At 35.7% G+C, this 20,324-nt stretch overlaps 2 long non-coding RNA genes and 2 pseudogenes across 5 annotated transcripts in view; 3 read left to right on the plus strand and 1 right to left on the minus strand.

The window, feature by feature from the left end:
- The window catches only part of LOC308640461 (tRNA (cytosine(72)-C(5))-methyltransferase NSUN6-like), a 45,754-nt pseudogene extending 41,407 nt beyond the window's left edge, over positions 1–4,347 (plus strand). The window contains exons 10-11 of the transcript XR_014024356.1: positions 3,059–3,184; positions 4,114–4,347. The product of XR_014024356.1 is annotated as a tRNA (cytosine(72)-C(5))-methyltransferase NSUN6-like (transcript). The remainder of the gene's footprint in view (positions 1–3,058; positions 3,185–4,113) is intronic.
- Positions 4,348–5,530: 1,183 nt separating this feature from the next.
- Positions 5,531–9,764, plus strand: LOC308640456. Its single transcript, XR_014020282.1, has 3 exons — positions 5,531–5,582; positions 8,249–8,374; positions 9,688–9,764. It is a non-coding gene; the product is annotated as an uncharacterized lncRNA (long non-coding RNA).
- Positions 8,849–20,324, minus strand: part of LOC308640454 (voltage-dependent L-type calcium channel subunit beta-2-like) — a 30,220-nt pseudogene continuing 18,744 nt past the window's right edge. The window contains exons 6-10 of the transcript XR_014024357.1: positions 16,584–16,693; positions 13,304–13,455; positions 11,810–11,905; positions 10,566–10,745; positions 8,849–9,896 (exon numbers count right to left, since the gene is read on the minus strand). The product of XR_014024357.1 is annotated as a voltage-dependent L-type calcium channel subunit beta-2-like (transcript). The remainder of the gene's footprint in view (positions 9,897–10,565; positions 10,746–11,809; positions 11,906–13,303; positions 13,456–16,583; positions 16,694–20,324) is intronic.
- The window catches only part of LOC308640455, a 31,531-nt gene continuing 20,970 nt past the window's right edge, over positions 9,764–20,324 (plus strand). Inside the window, exons 1-3 of one of the 2 annotated variants that reach the window (XR_014020280.1) lie at positions 9,764–9,931; positions 11,764–11,961; positions 19,305–19,471. This is a non-coding gene — a long non-coding RNA (uncharacterized lncRNA). The remainder of the gene's footprint in view (positions 9,932–11,763; positions 11,962–19,304; positions 19,472–20,324) is intronic. The other variant, XR_014020281.1, reaches the window with a different exon arrangement.

A 20,324-nucleotide genomic window follows, 5' to 3' on the forward strand; every position in this document is an offset into this window, starting at 1 on the left:
CAGATGCGGTGGTGCACACTTGTAATCCCAGCGGCTTGGGAGACTGAGACAGGAGGATAATGAGTTCAAAGCCAGCCTCAGCAACATTGAGGCACTAAGCAACTCTAAATAAAGTACAAAATAGGGCTGGAGTTGTGGCTCAGTGGTTGAGTACCCCTTAGTTCAATCCCTGGTACCTCCCCCACCCCAACCCTAAATGTGGAAACAACTCAAGAGTCATAAGCAAATAAAAATTTGGTATAACTGTATGTTGAATATTATTCAGCCTTAACAAGGAGTGAAATTATGATATATGCTATAGTAAGTTTGGATCTTGATGATATTATGCTAAGTAAAATAAGCCAGACACAAAAGAAAATATTTTTGCATGATTCTGCTTATATTAGGGCATTGGAATAAGTAGATCTAAAAAACCATAGTTGACCATGGAGTAAGACAGTGAGAGGATGGGGAGATACTGTCTAATGGTTATAGAATTTCTGTTTGGGATGATGGCAAAAGTTCAAAAGATGAATAGTAGTGATGGCTGTACAAATGTTCTTTTTTTAAAATATTTTTTATTTGTAGATGGACCTTTATTTTGTTTATTTGTATGTGGTGCTGAGAATCGAACCCAGTGCCTCACACATGCTAGGCAAGCACACTACCACTGAGCCACTATCCCAGTCCCCTGTACAAATGTTCTTAATGCCATTGAATCATATATGTAAAAATGATTAAAAGGGTCAATTTTATGTATATTTTACTATGTATAAGGCAAAGACTGAAAAGAGCTCATTTTAAATATAGGGCTCTTTTTTATGTTGACTCATCTTTTAAATACATAGGAAGTTTCTTTGCTGTGACATCAGTGAATTCCAAACATCTTGATCTATCTTTGGAAAAAGAAAATTTGCTGAGTTGTTACTAATTTTTCACATGTAGTTACCTATTGATGTGAAGAATCTGATGTAAATTATTCTTTTCAAAGCCTGGGTCATTTTTATCATACAAAAAGCAGGAAGTCTACCAGGGGCAAATGCAGTAATTAAAAAAATGGGAAGAACAGTGTCTAGTGTAAAATGTAGAAAAACCATAAGAAATGCAAATTTATCTGATCTCCAGCATGTTTCAAAAGAAGCCTAGGTAGACTATTTGAGAATTTGTCATTCTTGGAAAAATGACTTAATGGATTTTTACAAAGTATAGACGACATTTGATTAAAGATGACTTTATTATTTCCTCTCAGCCCTCTAAGTATAAATACATAGACCACAGCAACAATGGAAATAGTGATTATTCAGTCTCAAGTTGTCTTTGAGTTCATTTATATTAATTTCTTCACACACCAATGTAGTACTCTTTGTAGATTAGATAACTATTTCAGAGACCACATCCTTGGCTTTAAAACAGAAAAAGCTTACCTAATGCAGCACAATTTGGCTGTTACAGGTTTTAATGAGAAAATCTGTTTAAAGTATTTCACATAATACCTGGCACAGAGTAATAAAGTTTAAATTTTCCAGTGAAGAAAACAGTAGTATATGTCCTGTGTGTGTGTTCTTTTTTTTTTTTTTTTTTGTACTGGGGATTGAACTCAGGTGCTTAAACCACTGAATCGGCTCCCCACACCTTTTTAGTATTTTATTTTAGAGACAGGGTCTTGCTGAGTGGCTCAGAATCTCTCTTAAGTGCTGAGGCTGGTTTTGAATTCGTGATGCTTCTGCCTCAGCTTCCCTGAGCTGCTGGGATTACAAGCCTATGCCACCAGGCCTGGCTATGTTCTGTGCTTTTAAAAACAGTTTTTGCAAAAAGTTTTTAAAATAGAATCTGAAAAAATAAACTTTAGACAAATTCACTTTAGCATAACTTTATTTTTTGATTTACTTGACAGATGTTTACTGAGCACTTATTATATGCAAGATGCTATTGTGGATGTTGATGATACAGTAGAAAAGTTTCACTAAACCACGCCCTTATTTCCTGGGGTTTCTAGTCTAATTGGAGAAGGAAATAAGTTTAATATATTATAAGACAGTAATGCTATGGCATTATGGAGCAAACTAAGGAAAGTAAGATGGGAGAGAAATGCTAGATTGTAATATTTTGGATTTTATGTGGGGTGGTCAAGAAGAGCTTTGCTGACAAGATGACATGTAAACAAATATAAGATTGTAAAGGTGTGAGCAATCTGAGAATTAGGAGAGCTTTCCTATGTGGTGCAGAGATCCTGCAGTGGAAGTCGCCCTTGCATGTTCCAGGAACAGCAGGAGGCCACCGTTTCTGAAGCAGAGTGAACAAGGGTGAGAAGTGTACCTAGGGGGCATCAGAAAGACAACAAGAGACTTGTTGTCTGTATAGGGCCTTGAAGGCCTCCTTCAATTTGACTTTGATTCTTAAGTGATAATGGAGGACATTGGAAAGATTTAGGCTGCAAGGTGACAAGTTTAGAAGGCTGTGATAATGAGAATAGATGGTAGGAGAGCAGGGAAGGAAGCAGGTAGTTGAATTAGGAGACTATAACTGTGATGCAAGCAAGAGATAAAGAAGGTTGGGCCAGAATGACAGCAGGGGAAGTATCGAAGTGGCCAAATTATTGATATTTTAAAAGTAGTACCAGTAGGGTTTGCTGATGGATGATGAACATGATAGAGGATAATCTATTCTATAAAGGATAATCTAAGGTTTCTAGTAGGTTTCAAAGGGTAGATAACAGTTCATTTCAGGACATGTCAGGTTTGATAGTAGCAATTCCAAGGAGGCAGATGAATATATGAGTACAAAATGCAGGAAGAAATTCTGGCCTAAAAATGTCAATTTGTGCAATTTGGGAGTGTTTAACCTATAATTGGTATCTAAAGACATGAAAGTCAGAGTGTTGGTCCATATAGGGTATGGGAGCTCCAAAGTAATGCATCTAGCCTTGAATAAAAGTATTTCATGCTTAATAATATGCCATAGAGAACATAATTTTAATTCTCCCCAATACTTGAAAAATATTGTACCTTAAGGCTATATAATCTTTTCAACTATTTCTGTGGCTTGGTGGTATGTCTGGTCTGACCATAGATTTCTTTAGGCAGTTCAGTTGTTGAAGCCAGGGGGTGTGCTAGTTTATAGCACATGCACTATAACATTGGCAGAAAATGAAGAACAAGTTGCCTGGGCCCTCGAAATGTTTCCTTGCCTTCAGCTTCAATCCCAGGTAAGAGTAATTTCATTTTATCCTCTCTGTAATCTCATGAATCACAGAAAATGAAGTGCAGTGTGTCATATGAGGAAACATGTCAAGTAAAACTTCTGACTCAGATATCATCATAAACAAGAATGTCTCTATTTAGGTCCATTTTAGATACCCCATAAGGAAATTCCTTATTCTGATGACAGTTCTTCCCTGGCTTTTTACTTTGTCATGTCTTAAAATGGCACAGAGTTTGGGTGTAATTTTTGTTACATGTTTATTCTACTTATAGGTGTTGTTCTATTTTACTTGGCACTTTGTTTCCAAAAAGGCTTCCTTCCCCTTTCCAGTCCTATATTTTTGTTATGAAATTCATTAAGAGCATTTTTCTCATGTCAAATCATAGCCCATACTGACTTTACTGAGGGGTATCAAAAGAGCAACCAAGAGAGAAAAAAAAAAGTCATTCAGTATTATTGCTTCTTTATAATTTATTATATGAAAAATGTTAATTTTTAAATGTTCAGAGGTTTAGAGATCATAAAGCTGATTTTTATCTATTGCTTTATTGATAATAGTATTCCATTTATTGAGTGGTCACTTTATGCAAGACACAATGCTACCTCTATGAAGTTTCAGAACTAAGTAAATGGGACAGAGCTGCATGCAGTTTTATGGTTCTGTGAAGTTTAGACTTTTTGTAATTTCATGGTAATTGATAAGCATGTAGGACATGTTGGGTACTCTTGCATCAGATGACTATGTGTTATTACTTTCCCACATACTATATACAGAAAACAAAATTTACGTTTCATAAAAGTGAAAGGCATTTATTCACTTTTCTGTTCTTGGAAGATGTGGTAGGTACAACTTGATTTATCTTCTACCTTAAATTGTATCAGTCCTGCTTACTAATTACAGGGCATTTGTCCATATTTATTTGCTCCCAACAGGAACCACAGATTGGAGGAGAAGGAATGGTGGGAGCTGGCCTATCACTTGAACAATTGAAACAGCTGCAGCGATTTGATCCATCTGTTGTGCCATTATCGGATACTGACATTGATTCTCTCAGAGATGCCAGAATAGAAGACATGATTTGGCTGGCAAATAAGGATTGTATAGGATTTTTTATTGCAAAATTTCAAAAGTGCAAAAGCACATTGGAAAAGGAACCACCGAAATGAAAATTCCAAACATTTGCTGCTGTTGGGTATTTTTTTTCCCCCTTACATTGTTGTCAAGCCAACTGAATGATGTCCTGGTAGCTATGGTAACAGACAAAGCTGCCAGCAGTTTAACCAGAGATCTGAGAAAGAAAAAGTATGTGTGTTGGAGGAGGGGAGGCTGAAATTATATTCTTGAGTTTATGAAATAATTTTTTCTCTGTATATTCAGTAGAATATAAATAAAAGGAGCTATGGATATCTGGAACATTTTCATGTAGGGTCTTAATTTATAAAGAATACTAGTTATATTTAGTATGAAAAAAGTGGATCAAACCAGTGGAATAAAATTAGTGATATTTAATGTGGTTATTTAAAAAGTTGTTTTCTGTTCCCAGGATCCTAACTAGTTGTTTCCTTAAGAATTCAGGGCCTGGGACATACAACATTTACCGTGTGCCAAGAACCAAGGGAAGTATTTTATCTTACTTTTTCTGCTTATTATTTGGTAAATCCTCTTTTAAATGAAGTTTGGCCTTTTCTAAATGATAGTTTTTAAACAAAAAAGTAAAATGAGTGTTTTCTTTGTGGGTAAAATAAATGAGAACATTTCACATTCTGGGTACCTTTATCATCTGTTGGACCACATTGTACAAGTTTTTAGAAAGTGCTTGGTAAGAATGAGAAAACCAGCTTCTGACAACTGGTTGTCACAGCTGGATCTTGTTCTACTGAACATAACCAGTTTCACAGGAAACAGTCTCAGACAACTATATTTCTGACTGATCAAGACAAAAAAAGACCACTTCCTATAAAACTTGAATTCATGCAAAAAACAAGATCACCATTCAAACTGCATAAATGACCAAACATAGTTCTGTGGTGGCCAGTGCATCTACTTCTTAAAAAAAAAAAAAGGCTTGCTTCATTCTACCCAGGTGTTTCTGTGTGTGTTTTGGGGGATAGGGTGCTGGGGATTGAACCCAGGGCCTGGTGCATGCAGGGCAAGCACTAAACTCTAAAAATACTCAAGACCCAACCAGAGTTTTAAGGTTGTCTTATGTGTTAAATACATCAGACTATTTTGTTAGCTTTCATTCAAATCACTCAAATGTTACTGGGCCTTGGGTATAAGAAAGGAACTACTGGAAACAATTCCCTAATATTTGATTCTTTTTTTCCCCTCATCAGTTCCTTTAGGAATTTCTCAAAACTACTTATTGTATCCATAATGATTGCAAGGTCTCTTGGATCAGGTAGGTAAGGTCTCTCCCTTGAACAAATCTTTCATGGTCACACTCTTCTGAGTTCTTTGTGTATACCTCTGGTACCCATATCTTTTGCTCTCAAGGCACCTAATACTTTTGTTTACCGCCATGTCCTGAGCCCCACTCCCATGCTTAGGAAACATGTTGGAAATGGAGACCCTTTTATATTTTTAATTGAGTCATAGCTTCAGAGTAGATGGTTAATAGATGTTTACTGAGAAACAACTTATTTCAAGCTTTACAGGATTCAAATATGTGACCCCTGCACACTCCTCATTTGGCCTTCTGTCTAGTAAATGTTATTTGAAAAATCATTATTACTTGTGGTACTTCTGTAACAGGACTCCACGTGCTCCCTCACATTTTAAATATTTCCTTTCATGCTGTCTGAAAAGTCTTAGCTGGGATGGATATGGTAGAAGAGCAGTGTAGCAAACTTGTATGAACTTTGGATCAATACCAGTAACTATCAAAATATAACTAATACCGGTGAAATAGAATCGATATTTGCATATTTAAAGCAGTGAGAACAAATAATATTTTGAAAGTTTTCCTTTAACCTCGGTGGTTTTCAGTGGGTGTTTTTTTCTTCAAACAATTGCAAATTGGAAAATATAACTGTTCAATTTTAAGGAACACAAAAATGTAAGGAAAATCAGAAATGTATCTTTTAATATATTTTTTAAAATACTTGAATTCAACAGTGTATTACTTTAAATCCTATCATTTTACTTTAAATCACAAAATGAAGTACAAATAGTTAAAAATAAACTTTGGCAGAAATTAAAGTGTTTTCTCTAGCAATGTGACTCCTGTTTTAATAAGAGCAGAGCATCTAAGACTAGTAGCAATACATCACTGAGCAAAAGAAAAAGGATGATAAATGAAATACATCATGAAGATGGATCTTCTTCTTAAAACGTAATCCCCAAATCATTGCACATATTAAGGAAGGAAGAAGATCACTCTGCTATAGCTCATACCTTAACAAATCCTTTACGTACTTTTATTATTATTATTATTTTAATCCAGGATAAAGGAACATCAAGTAGTTAGCAGTGCTCCTAAGGAAGATGCTCCACAATGGGAATTGTTGTTGAATATGTAACAAGTTCTTAACTACAAAGATCATTCCTAAAATTGGCAATTAATACTACTACTAATTAACAGTGCAGAAGCCAGCTCTTTATTTGTTTTATATGAACGACTTTAAACCAGGTTTTTTGAACAGTTCAGTGTAGCTGACAGTGCATGTTTAACAGGAATGCATAGCAGACCATGTTAAAATGTGGCATTGTCCCAAAGTACAGTATGACTAAGACATCCTACATTTAGCAGCACCTTTTTGTAACAGTAACTTAAATAAGCAGTAGAGAAAAGCATAGGAAAAAATTGAAATGGGTATGACAAAAACCAGTAAAGAACATTTCCAGCATTTTCTAGGTTGACTACAAAAATCATGATTGTATAAATGTATAGGTTAAGATTAAGCCTCTGCTGTGTGAAGACTAATTTTACATTCCACAAGTCAGTAAATATCCCATTGTTCTTGTGATTATTTCTTCATTTATAGATGTACTACACACATTTATGCATATGCCCACTATACAGTTTTCACATAAATGCTGTATCAGATTCTTCAATATATTTATTTAAGGAATACTGTAATTTATACTAATGTGTTCCATGGTCAAGTGAGAAACTAAGAATCAGGGACAAAATTAAAAATATGAAATCTATTAGCACTATTGATAGCAGCAGGAAAGGTAAATGCCAGTTATACTTCAAGAATTTAAGAATTCCAAAGTTGTTAATTGGGATGAACTAACATGTAAGAAAGGAATGGATTGGTAATTAATATCTTAGTGTGTGTTTTAAAAGAAATTTAAATTGGAATATATTTTTTTAATCATGTAAAGTTATGTCAAAACTAATGACTTTATATTCTGTAAGTTTTTATAAGCAGTACAGAAGACTAATTCTGAAATTTTTCACTTAGCTGATAAAACTCCAGTATTCTTGGGTGTAGGGGAAATAATGCCCAAGAATATTTGGCAAGAACTTGGAATAATTAAGAAAGCAAAATAAATTACTATAATTATTATTGTTAAATAAATTAATGTACAGATCTATAGATAGGCATTTTCCTGGGACAAGCTTCAAGTGCTAGGTATTTGCACACCTAATACTGTCTTAACACTTGAGAGACAGAATGTTTTAGCATTAGCAAAATAGCATTGGAAGCTCCTATAGCAGTATAATTGAGGCATGGAGATAGTGTCTTCTAGATTCCCCTTCAGAGTAGATGTATGAAAATATTAACATTTCATTCACTTCAAGTCACCCCATTTTGCCCTGATAACTTCTGAAGAGCAGAAACTTTGGTTGTAAGAAGCACTTCTGGGTTCTGACAGACAGTAAAACTATTCAAGTTGGTGGTGGGAGGAATGGTAGGTAACTAGGAGATAAACAAAAAGATTAAAAGGCAAGGTTAGAAAATGAAGTGGGAGAAGTTATAAAAAATTATTTTCCTATGAAATACTTCCACAAGCTATGTAAACGTTTCTTACTAAAACAAATACTCTAACACACAAAGATTGTATATTTCCAGTGAAACACTCACAGTAAAAGTTGCCTGTATTTTTACTCTCTAGGAGCAAAAATAAGGAGCCAGCAGATGAATGCTTTCCTAGTTACCTTTGGCAGCAAGCTTCCTCACCTTCCCTGACTTCTCAATGGATTATTAAAGCAACATATAGCACGATTAAGTACAAAGCCAGGTGAGAATTCTAGATAGCAGACTTTAGTTTCTTCATTAGTCTTCAGCATCTCAAACATCTCAGTCACTCGTGCACATTCTTACGTACAGACACATGCACACAGCGGGTTCCGGCTCATATACTCCAGTGCCGTGACTAGCTCCTAAGTATGTGTTTGTCACAATCTGGGTGAACTGTATGGAGTAGAACAATCTCTGGAGTTTGGTTATATTTACCATAATTTATGATTAAAATTATAAACTTACAAGGATGGTAGAACATTCAGAAATCAAACCTTTTTAAGTCAAGCAATCACACATATTTACATTATATACAGACTTTTTTTTAGAATGGGGAGAGGTGTCTAGACAACATTATTACAAATTTCCTGAATGTGGGCATTTCTGATCCCTGTAATTCATAAAGCAAATCTGCTGACTTGGCATTAAGACTCTAAAATAGTGTGATCAAACTGATATATATTATATAATAAGGTGTTTGCAGAAATAACATTTACAAACTGTCTATACAGTACACAGTACTAGTACATAGAAAATAGAATCTAACTTTATGATCCCCTTTGTATAAGGCAAGACTGAATCTGTCCCCAAATTTAGTCAGCCAGAGGTACAAGCAAGAAACAGTGGTCCATGAATGAATGAATATGCCCATCAGGTATCTGGGTGTTAAAAATCTGGAGAACCAAGAAATTCCACTTTTTAATCTGTGCTGAATCTGGCTTGCTGGATGTACATCAACTACATTTCTTAAAACACCAACGTTGTCTGGACGGCAAAAGATTTTGTTCATGTGGCAGCTACCTCAAACAGGTTTTGAAGAGTCTAGTATACAACCAGAGAACTGCTGTACCAGGCCAGTTTATATAGCACTTCCAAAATAAAATAATGGATATTAATACTCTATTTCATGCTATTGCTATTTAAGCAACAGCAATACAAAATATACAAGACAGATCACATGTGATTGCAATGTAGACCCCAAAGATTGTTTGAGGGGACTTGAGGGAGGGGGAGACAAAGGGCAAAAGTCATTGGCGGATGTAAACATCCCTATTCCACTCCCCGGCATCATTCCGCTTTTTGGATATTACTTCTCCATCCTTGTCACAGTAGCGATCCTTGGATTTATGATGGCTTCGTTGTTTGTTGCACTCATTGTGGTCCTGCTCTCGGTCTGTGTCCCTCGACCGGTGCCAAGACTCCCTATGTCTGTGGTCACTGCTCCCATGGGTCTCATCTCTGTGGTTATGGTCACGATGTGGGGCATAGTGGTCCACATGTTCATGGGAATAATCTTCCTTTGGCTCCACATAGGCAGAGTCTCGACTCTCCTGGGTTTCAGAGTCAAAAGTCTCTTGCCTGGAGAGCCCTCGACTCGTACCACTGCGATGATTATGGTGTGTGGCAGAGGAGGAGGAGCGATGCTGGGATTTCTTGACTGGTTCCAAACAAGGTTCTTCTTCAGCTTGGGAAGCAGAACGGGCAGGAGCTGAGCGATCAGTCCTCTGATCACCTTGAGAACCCTGGCAGTAAAGGGAACATGCAGACATTAACCAAGGTGAGTGTGTAAAGAACTAAGATGCAAGGCCATTCAGGTGTAGTTCTTTTTACGTATCTGAAATGTTTGACCTAGGTATTAATTCCTTTGATAATATAGTTACAAACCTTATTAGTGACACTAAGCTGGACTTTGTTGTGTGTGGAAAAGCACACATACTTTTTTTTATTTTAATGACTAAATGAAGGAGGGAGAAAGTTTTTATATATTGTAGTTTCAGTGCAGGTCTGAGGTTTTTCTATATGTGGGTATACACATAACTGCCTCTGTTGGAGTACATGTGAGTGGATTAATAAAAAATTATGAAGTGCTCAAATGGGACATGCCTGCACAAATTTCTGAGGGGGGGGCAGGGAAGATATGTTCACTTGCCCTTATCATTCCAAGTCCACTGAGACAAGAGCAATTAAGGAACTTGCCCAGGGTTGTCCAGGTGGTCTTTTAGGATCATGCAGTTAGTTTTAAAGTCTATGGATGTTGTGTTCATAGTGCTTCTCTTCAGGTACACAACTTGGTGAACCTGAGTATCCAAGTGACTCACACTTCTTGTCTTAGTTAGGATAGCATTAGTATACCACGGCAGTGGTGTCACCTTGGGCATCCCACTTTCTTTATACAAGATAACTCCCCTTACCTGTGAGTTAGAGGCTAGGGTGGGGCTCAGAGTTGAAGTGGCTAAGGTACGGCTAAGGAGAGGGTTGGGGAGGTTGCTGCTGGGAGGATGAGTGGCCTTCCAATAGGCCTCCAGATAGTCAGCAAGGTGCTCACAAGCATCTTCAAGCTGGTTCTCATCCAGGATCACATCAAACAATTCCTGGGGAGGTAAATATTTAAATAACACACTAACTCAGGACTGAGTTCCCACCACCCTCCACCAACTAAGGAGGAAGAGACTGATAAACCTGTACCACTTGATTTGCTTATGTGTTCTTCTTTTATAAGCTAAGACAGCCAACAGAAATGTGGCATCTCACCTCTTTGTGTAGAACACTAAGTGAACAGGTGTCATAATATTTGGTAAGGGTATAATAGTAGGTTTATCATCAATAATGAAAAACAGTGAACTATGATAGGAGAGATGAGACACAATAAAAATCTGAACAGTATAGGAAGAAGCCTCTTCTTGATACAGTGACTGCAGAAAGGCTTAATTTAGAAGTTAATGAGGTAATATCAGGATGTGAAATTTGACAAAAGCTGCTGAAAGCACTCAAATTGGCATGATTCAAACTTCATAGTAGTTTGTTGTTAATTTTAACAGTGAGGCATGTATTTTCTACAAACATTTTTAAAAACCTTTAATATACTTCAATCAACTTGATAACTTTTATAGCAGCACTTAATGGGGCAGGTAGAAGGGACTAGAAGAACTTTAATAGTTCCAAGGCAAATTATCCACTTAATGGATTAATAATTTGAATCTCCAGCCCAAAGAAATTGTTGGCTCACCATGGACTAACCTTCTGAACCTCGAGCCAAAATAAACTTTACCTTCTTTAAGTTGCTATTTTTCAGGTATTTTGGTACTAAAAACTCCTTGGGCAGTTAAGAGTAGACAACTGGCTCCCTGTGATCAGAAGCGAATGATAAACCAACCCCAAAGAGACCCGTCTTACAAATCAACTATGAGGCTGTAGTCTTGTAGTTGATATTTAAGTGAGTATACCATAAAGATGCACATAGCATTTTGTAAGCCATGATCATTATCTGGCTTATTAATGTGTTCAAAATGTGATCCAGGCAGACAGTTTTTCTTTGGAGAGAATATCACTGTACACAATGAAGATTCTCTTCCCTGACAAGCATTTATTGCCTTTTCAATGAAATTCCAGGTCTGATCTCTTCAACTGGATTCTACCATATACAGACAAAACTTACTGGAGGGCACTGAGCCAGTTTATCTGCTGCTACCATCTGGACATTGAGGTGTTTAGCTTGGGATTTCCCTCGAGATTTTATTAACCTTTGTAAAACCTGTAAAAGAGACAAGTTTTCAACAGAGAAATCTCTTCACTCAGGTAAACTACAAGGTACGTTAGTGACTCCTTTATCTAGGGACCTTTTTATATATAACAAAGATGTTTATAAACAGACTGAGCTATAAAAGACAATCTCTACAAAGTCAGTATGCTAACATAAATCTCACTTGCATCTTTACATACCTGCATAGAGCTTACTGTGTCCTTTCTAGCCTAAGTTTTCAAACTGTTTGCTTCATGACCTCTTCAGGTTTAAAAAAATCAAAACCCCCCAAGAGCTTTTTTATGTGAAATGGAAATATTAATAAAACAGCTACAATTAAAAAATTTTTTGTAGTTGTAGATTGGCAGAGAGACTTTGTTCATTTATATGTGGTGCTAATGATCGAACCCAGTGCCTCACACATACCAGGCTCAGAAGTGCTCTGCCACAGCCCCTAAAACAGCTATAGTTTTTGTCATAGAATACAGTTATTCTGTATGCTTCTACAATGTATCATTTTTGTTGAAATAGGCAAGAAAAATTTAACCTGCTACACAATGTAAAAGGAGGAATATTTTAGTTGCACCCTTTTAGATAGCATCAAAGAATATCACCTAAAATTCAACAAGTCATCTTGCCTTAAAGACTAGTTGACATGTATTATCTGAAACCATATCAATGAACTTCTCTCTCATTAAGTTCCACTGGTATGTTTGTAACATTTACTCATCATTTGGAAAATAATAGTTCACTGAGTTGATCAGATCTATCCAAAACTGTTGACATTTATATTGAATTAAAACATGATACAAATGAGTATATAACACGTAACAAAGGCTGTTGTTCTCCTTAAAGTGATTGGCTTATTGTGCTCAAGAAAATATTGACTACATACAAACGGTATTCCATGGGGGGAAAAATGTAGCTAACTTTGCTTTCCAAATAGAACAGGCTATGCCAAACAGAAAACACGTTTTAGTAAAATCTGGTTATAGAAAATCTAGCAGCAGTGTCCTCATAAATACTTAATTTTATTAAATTGTGGGTCTAGAATCTGTGTAATGAAAATTAACTATAATAGCATGATGGTAATACAATGACTGTTGGTGCTGTTTTACCCATAGTTGCTTTTCATCATTTTTGCAAATATCTTTAAGGTTTACCTCAAGTATCCACTGAAAGTGTCTCAACCCACCAGGGATCTATGGACCACACTTTAAGAATTACTGCTTTAACCCATTACAGTAGTGGTGTTTTGCTTATATCAATCATAAAAATTCCTAATAATATATTTTTCAACCTCCACACCCATCATAAAGGCATAGTCTGTTCTAATTGGAAAGCAAACATAAAACACATTTTAGTAAAATCTGGTTATAGAGCTAAGCTAACAGCAGCAATTCTCCTTACCTTAGGAGACGAAATCTTTACATACACTATGATAGGGGCCAAAGATGTTTTATTGAGTTGAGCTGGATGATTAATAGCATCCGCATCAAGAACTACCAGTTGCAATGTTCTTGCAAGTTCAAAGATCCTTTCGATTTCACTCTGAACTTCTGCTGTAAAAGGGTAAGCAGAGTTCAGTTATTTAAAAATGTCATTTTAAATGGTATATTATTTCTTCAACAGAAAGGTCAGATCAGCCAGTTTGTGTTTATAGGCAGCACAATTTTGATCAGTTATTTTTTGAAAAGAGCTATTTCTTTATAATACCTTTAGAATTTCTAAAATTTGCTTCAGCATAATACTGAGAGCCAAATGTTTTTGCTCTCTGCTGACTCATTTTTCATTCTGTGGAATCATAAAATTATTATATCTTTATTTCTAACCACTTCACCCAAGCAGTCATTGCATGAGCTGATGTACATTTGTGTCCCCTACGATCATGCTGTTGAGATTTTATTAGCAAGCTGAACCACATGAAAGGTACCTATTACAAACTGTCCCCATAACAAGAAACGGTCCTGCAACATTCCTGGTTTATAAGGGCAGTTATCTATTAGAAGAAGCACTCAAAAATCTAAGCTATCACCAAACATCTAAAAATCTACTTGAGTAGCTGGGGATAAAGCTCAGTTGGTAGAGTGCTTGCCTTGCATGCATGAGGCCCTGGATTCGATCCCCAGCACCATAAAACAAACAAAAGACCTACTTGCACTCCAAGAAAATTGCATTCAGCTCATCTACTACTCTATGATCTTTCCAAAGATTCTAAAACCTGTGATGATGAAAATATCCATGCTGCCTAGTATGGTAGCCTAGCTGCAGGGCACTTAAAATATAGCTATTATGAATAAGCAACTAAATTTTTAAAAGTTTGATTTTAATAATTAGCCAGAAGCTGCTAGACTGCATAGGCCTATAAAGTATAACTTGTAGTTTTCACTGCAATTATTGGAAGATCAATTCTATAAGACTCCTTTAAGCCAGCAAACTTGGTTCTATGAATACCTTTGATTCCTCTTATGCATCTGCATTCATACCAGAAGATTCCTAGAAATAATTTTAACTGGCATATTATTCCAGAAAAGCAAGTCATTAATCATCTGGCCTCACAGTGTTATAAATAGAGACCTCTTATTTACCTGAACTTCTTTAAGGAACCAGGGCTCAACATAATAGCTTTAAAATAATATTTGGTGACATAATGCTCACAATAAGGTCTTGCTAAAAGAAAAAAAAAAATACACATTGGACTTCCAAATTAAATAGTTTGTAAGAAACAGATGCATATAAATTATCTCAGTGTAATACAGTTAGGAAAATTTTTACTCTCAGTGCCTTACAGAATAAGTGACAAGGAAAAGATTTATGCAAACCTAAGAGATCTGTGAACTATGATGTATAGATTTAATTTGAATCCTGATTTAGTCAAGTAGTAATTATAATGCACAAATGAAGAAACTCAGCAAATTATGTTTGAGATTTGCTTCTAAATAATCTAGGGATGGTTGTTGATGGAAGAAGAGGCAGGACTATAAATGAAACAGGAATAGTGTCTTTTGTTTTGCAGCTACTTGAGAAAAGTGTTCCTGGCATGCTAAATACCGCATCCATCATTCTGCTAAAATGTCACTTCCTCAGTGAGGCCTTCACACTATAAAATTATACCTTCCTTCTCAGCTTAACTCTACTCCCTGGCCTGATACTACTTCAGGACTCATTATCCATTGACTAATGAATGGTCTGTAAGTTTTTGGCCTTATCTCTCCCATGAGACAAAAATCCCTAAGACCAAGAACTTTGTATCCTTCTATGTCTCTGGCACTTAGAATAATGCCTATCACATGGTTGGTTCTCAAGTATTTATTAAATGAATGGACACAAATCTCTACATGGTTCCCTAATACCTTAAGCTCCAAGCTCCTTAATATTTTACCTTTACCTCTTTCTGGTGTCACCTTCCACCTGCCTCTTCTTTCAATGATACACTTCAGCCACAGTGAAACATGGTTTTTTTAAAAATTTTTTTTAGTTGTTGATGGACCTTTATTTCTTTATATGTGATGCTGAGAATTGAACCCAGTGTCTCACACATATTAGGCAAGCCCTCTACCACTGATGTACTTTTTTCTTGACTAAAGTACCATGCATGCTTCAAGTCTCAGCTCAGACCAGCTTCTTAGAAAACCTTCCCTTATGGTTTTTGTCCTCTACTCTATTGAGCTCTTATGTTTTTCTTATTGCCATTAAGCTCTTAGGAGGAAGGGCTTTATCTAATTCATCTTTTTATTTGACTCTTCAACATTGTATTGAGTTAGATACCATTTAAAAATAATGTGTACACAATAGTTTTAGAGAGCGATGACAATCTAAATGCATCTCATTAATTCAATAGTAAGTCTAATTAGTTAACTATCAGTTGAATCTATGAAATGATCATTTTATAACAATTCCTGTGAGCACTCAATATTGAGAGTAGTTGTCAGATAAGGACTCATCAGTGAAGAATTGTTTGGTAAGGGATAAAACAGTTTTATAAAGTACCATAACTAACCTTTGATTTCTAGTAGTTTTTCTACTTACATAATCTTACATCAGACTAAACTAAAAACTTCTCTGTTAAAAGCTAGCATCTCAAAGAATTTATTTAATATATAAATGAAAAAGAACTAAAGGTTAAGTATCACACAACCCTTGGAAAATTTACTTTATAAAAATATAAACCCAACAATCTAGTAAGTTAAATGTGTAACAGTGATTAAGCACATATTTCAAAGAGAAGAAATAGTTGGGAAAGGTCTGAATTTAATCAGTATAGGTTAATAAGCAATTTTCAGAACTACTCTGTGAACAAATTAACCAAGACCCTATACTATTTTTACAAATAAAACAGATATTGGTATCAATGGAGAATAGCCCTGAATTTACTTCCTCATTCTCATCATGTATACAAATTACATTATTCTGAATATGATTTCATTATTGATAATTCAAATTCTCAGCTCCTATTAGTGAAAACAAACCACAACCAAAACATCAGTACTGATAGCATGTGGAATTTTTAACTTGAAACTGTAACAAATCTTTCCACACAATAAAATGAAGATTGTACCACTAGCTACTGACAACACATGCCCCTTTGTTTGTGCAGTATGTGGAAGCATCATCTGGCTAGATCTCTTCATTGTCATTCTTAGGAGAGCAATGTCCACATAGCTTCAGCTCATCAGTATTGCAGACTTACCTAAGCTTGATCTTGTGTTGGATCTTTCTATTATTGCATGCTTACTGGGATTGTTTAATACTGAGCGTTTGGCAAGGGAGATGTCAGCAGTGACCCTTGTGATAGATATCCTGTTGGAGAAAAAAGTAACAAAAGACCCTAAGGTTGTTAATCTTATAAAAGGGAATTGAACTATATGCCCAAAATTCATCCCAAGAATGAAATATATATAATGACCATATTTTCCAACCACATGTTAGGATACTTCATTGTACTTTTTTGCTTATCCTGTACTTGCCTTACTTAGCATTTATTGGTTGTATACAAGTGCCATATATGTACTAAGCACTTTACATGAATTTTCTGATTAAATTATTCCAAAAACTTTTAGGAGAGAAGTTTAGTGTGTATTTACTAAATATACAGATTTAAACCCAGACTTCTGAGCCCTATATTCTTAGGCCCTGCAGAATATATAATCATGAAAAATAAGATCAAGGCAAATCTGATCTTCCTTCTAGTGGCAGAGATGAAGAATAAAGCAATGAAAGATTATGATGATTATTGTGAAGAGAATATATAAGGTATTGTTATATTGAGTGAATTGAGTGGGTTCATTTTAGATAGGGTAGAAATGAGCAAAAAGATCTGGAAGTGGAAATAGTAAAAGATATATTCCAAAAAAGTATTCAATGAGTGTTCAAGTTGGAAGGAGAAAAAACTATGAAACAAAATTGAATGCTGACAATATCTTTGAAGAGGATGGTGAAGTTAGGACTGATTTAAAAATCACTTTTGCACCACTAGCTACTGACAGGCCCAATTTAAAAACCTGCTTCAGAATTAGAGCTCGCCACAAAAAGTGGCCAGGTGAGAATTCTTTTCCTATCTTGTATGAGACCACAAATTATCTGTAGGCAGAAAGAGTGCCATTTTGAGTGAATTTTGGTAGCCAGGCTTATGTTTATATCCTCGAGGTGTAAGAAAGGAAGATTGGGGGAAACTGCCAAATAATTAAGGCATAAAGTTGTGAGCTGGGGTTATGGCTCAGAGGTAGAGCACTTGTCTAGCATGTGTGAGGTGCTGTGTTTGAGTCTCAGCACCGCATATAAATAAACAAATATTTAAAGGCCTGTTAAAAACTTAAAAAAACATATATATAGGCATAAAGATAATGTATATTGGATATCTTCTATGTAAATTATCCATCAAGATTGTCCTATAGGTGAGCATAACATCGGCAAACTCCACTACCAGCACAGAACTTCCAATTAATTAATTTGAGCACAGCAGTGTTTACTAGGCATCTTAGGAAAACATTTTACATTAGGGGCCACAACAAATAGAAAGGTCATCCATTAATAAGGAATTATTATCTATGAAACTGGAATAAAGTTGTTTAAAAACAAAATAAGATGTTTTAGAAATTAAAAGTGACAGTAGGAAGCAAAATTTAAAAGAAAGATAAGGGGATCTTTAACAAAAAAGCCAAAGAGATAAATAGAAGAAAGCTAAGAAAATTAGAATTGCCCAGGAAGTTCAAATTCCACAGATTAGGAGTTAAGAGAGAATAGGTAAAAGAAAATAATTCCAGAATTAACAGTCTGATTTTTCAAATTGAAAGCATCTAGTGTAGTGATTAAAAGATATACACTAAAATTTATAAATTTCATAATATTTATGGGACAAAGAGAAAACTAAAAGTTTCCAGAAGAAAAACAGGACAGGAGTTGAAGTGCTTTGTATTTCTTAAGAACAACAATGGAAACCAGAAGTTAATGGAGCAAAGGCTTTCAAAATTCTGAAGGAAAGCTATTCTAGTCAGAAAGCTCTGACCATTTAAGTCAACAGTTAAATGGGAAGGTTGATTATATACATTTTTAGGGCTGGGGTTGTGGCTCAGTGGTAGAGTGCTCTCTTCGTATGTGCGAAGTGCTAAGTTCAATACTCAGCACCACATAAAAATAAATAAATAGAATAAAAGTACTGTGTCCAACTACAACTAAATAAATAGACATATTTTTAAAAAGATTTTTTTTGACATTTTGGGTATACAGTTTCATGAGTTTTTACCAATTCATAGAATTCTTCACCCACCAGTGCATTCATGACACAGAATTATCTCATGACTCCACCATTCCCTTATGCTGCCCCTCTGTAGAGAATCCTTCCTCCTGTTCCACTCTGGCAACCATAAAACTAGTAACTGTCTCCATATGGTTTTGACTTTTCCAGAATATCATATAAATAGAAACATATATTTAACTTTTCAAGTTGAGCTTCTTTACCTAACAGATTTGAGATTCATCTTCATTGTTGTAAGTCTGCTTGATTTTTAAAATTTTTGTGCTTTGATGAAAATTTGAGCATTAAAAAGCACAACTAAGCCTGGGATTGTAGCGCAGCGGTACAGTACGTACCTAGTGTGTGTGAGGTTTAAGTCCTAGCACCACAAGAACAAGAAAAACAAAAACCCAATAATAAACCCATAAATTTAAAAAATAATTTATTATTTCAGAATGCATTCACAAGTGAAATCAGGCTAGAGGTAGGAAGAACCAGTGCTCAATGATTACTTTAAAATTCCTATTTACTTGGGGATTGGTGTGGAATGTAAAGGGAATTTTCAGCTGTATGCATGTAATAGGACTCCTTTATTTTAAACACCTGCATAGTGCAAAGATAGTCATTACTTTCATCCATATTTATGGAGTACCAATTATGTGTCGATCATTGTTCTAGGTGCTGTTATGGAACTTACATTCTTACAGAAGAGGCAGAGAATGGAGAGAAGCAAACAGATACCTGATGTCGGGTCATGATAAGTGCCACTGGAAATGCAGAATAGTGAGGATGAAGATGGGAATGCTGTGAAAGGTTTAATTAAATGTTCAGAGATGATCTTTCAGGTAAGGGGACATTTGTTGGAGACCTGAGGGAGGGAGGGAGTGACCTGGTATATTATTATGGGATGGGGATTCCTAACAGAAATAAGAGTGAGTACCTAAAGTATTAGGCACTTGATTATTACAGCTGTTTGAGACCTGAGCACTGCTGATGACCAGAGCTCTAGTTATATGCCTTGAAAGAGCTCTGCAAACTTATGGGGAAGCAGCTGCCCTGTGATGGTGACATCCTGGGGAAACATGACACTGCTCAGCTAGGCTTCTATTGACCTGCTTATGTGGTTATCTGCATATGCTACATGAGACAGGCCACTATCTGAGTTCTTAACAGTCATGATTTGGGCATTGTCTGCCAAGCAGCAGACCTTGAAGATCTAAATAGCAAAATTCATAGGAACAAATCATTTTAGAGCAGTGAGTCTCAATTCTCATGGTATGTCAGAATCACTATATATACTTCTACAGTTAGAAATCTCACAACCTGCCCCCAGAGATTTGATATTAAATAGACAAAAGTGGCAAAAGGCCCCTTGAGTTTTCTTAATGTGATTCTGATAGGTATCCAAACCTGTTTTGAAGATGTTTACTTACACCAGAAAAAAGTGATACAGTGTTTCCCAGGATTATTGATTTCCAATAAGGTTTACTCACACAAGATTCTGGCACTGGTATACAGTATCTTTATAGCAATTCAGTACACATTCCTAACACTTCAGTACTGATAGCTGACATTTTAAAAGTCACTGGTGGAGAAAACAATTTGTCCCAAATGGTAGCTTTCCTTATTGTTCATGATTTTGTTAATTTACCTTTCATTGTCCTACAAGGTGAATCTGGAGATTATTTTGTTGGCATG

The sequence above is a fragment of the Spermophilus citellus genome (assembly GCF_964194105.1).
Source record: "Spermophilus citellus genome assembly, contig: SCAFFOLD_58, whole genome shotgun sequence".
NCBI lineage: Eukaryota > Metazoa > Chordata > Mammalia > Rodentia > Sciuridae > Spermophilus > Spermophilus citellus.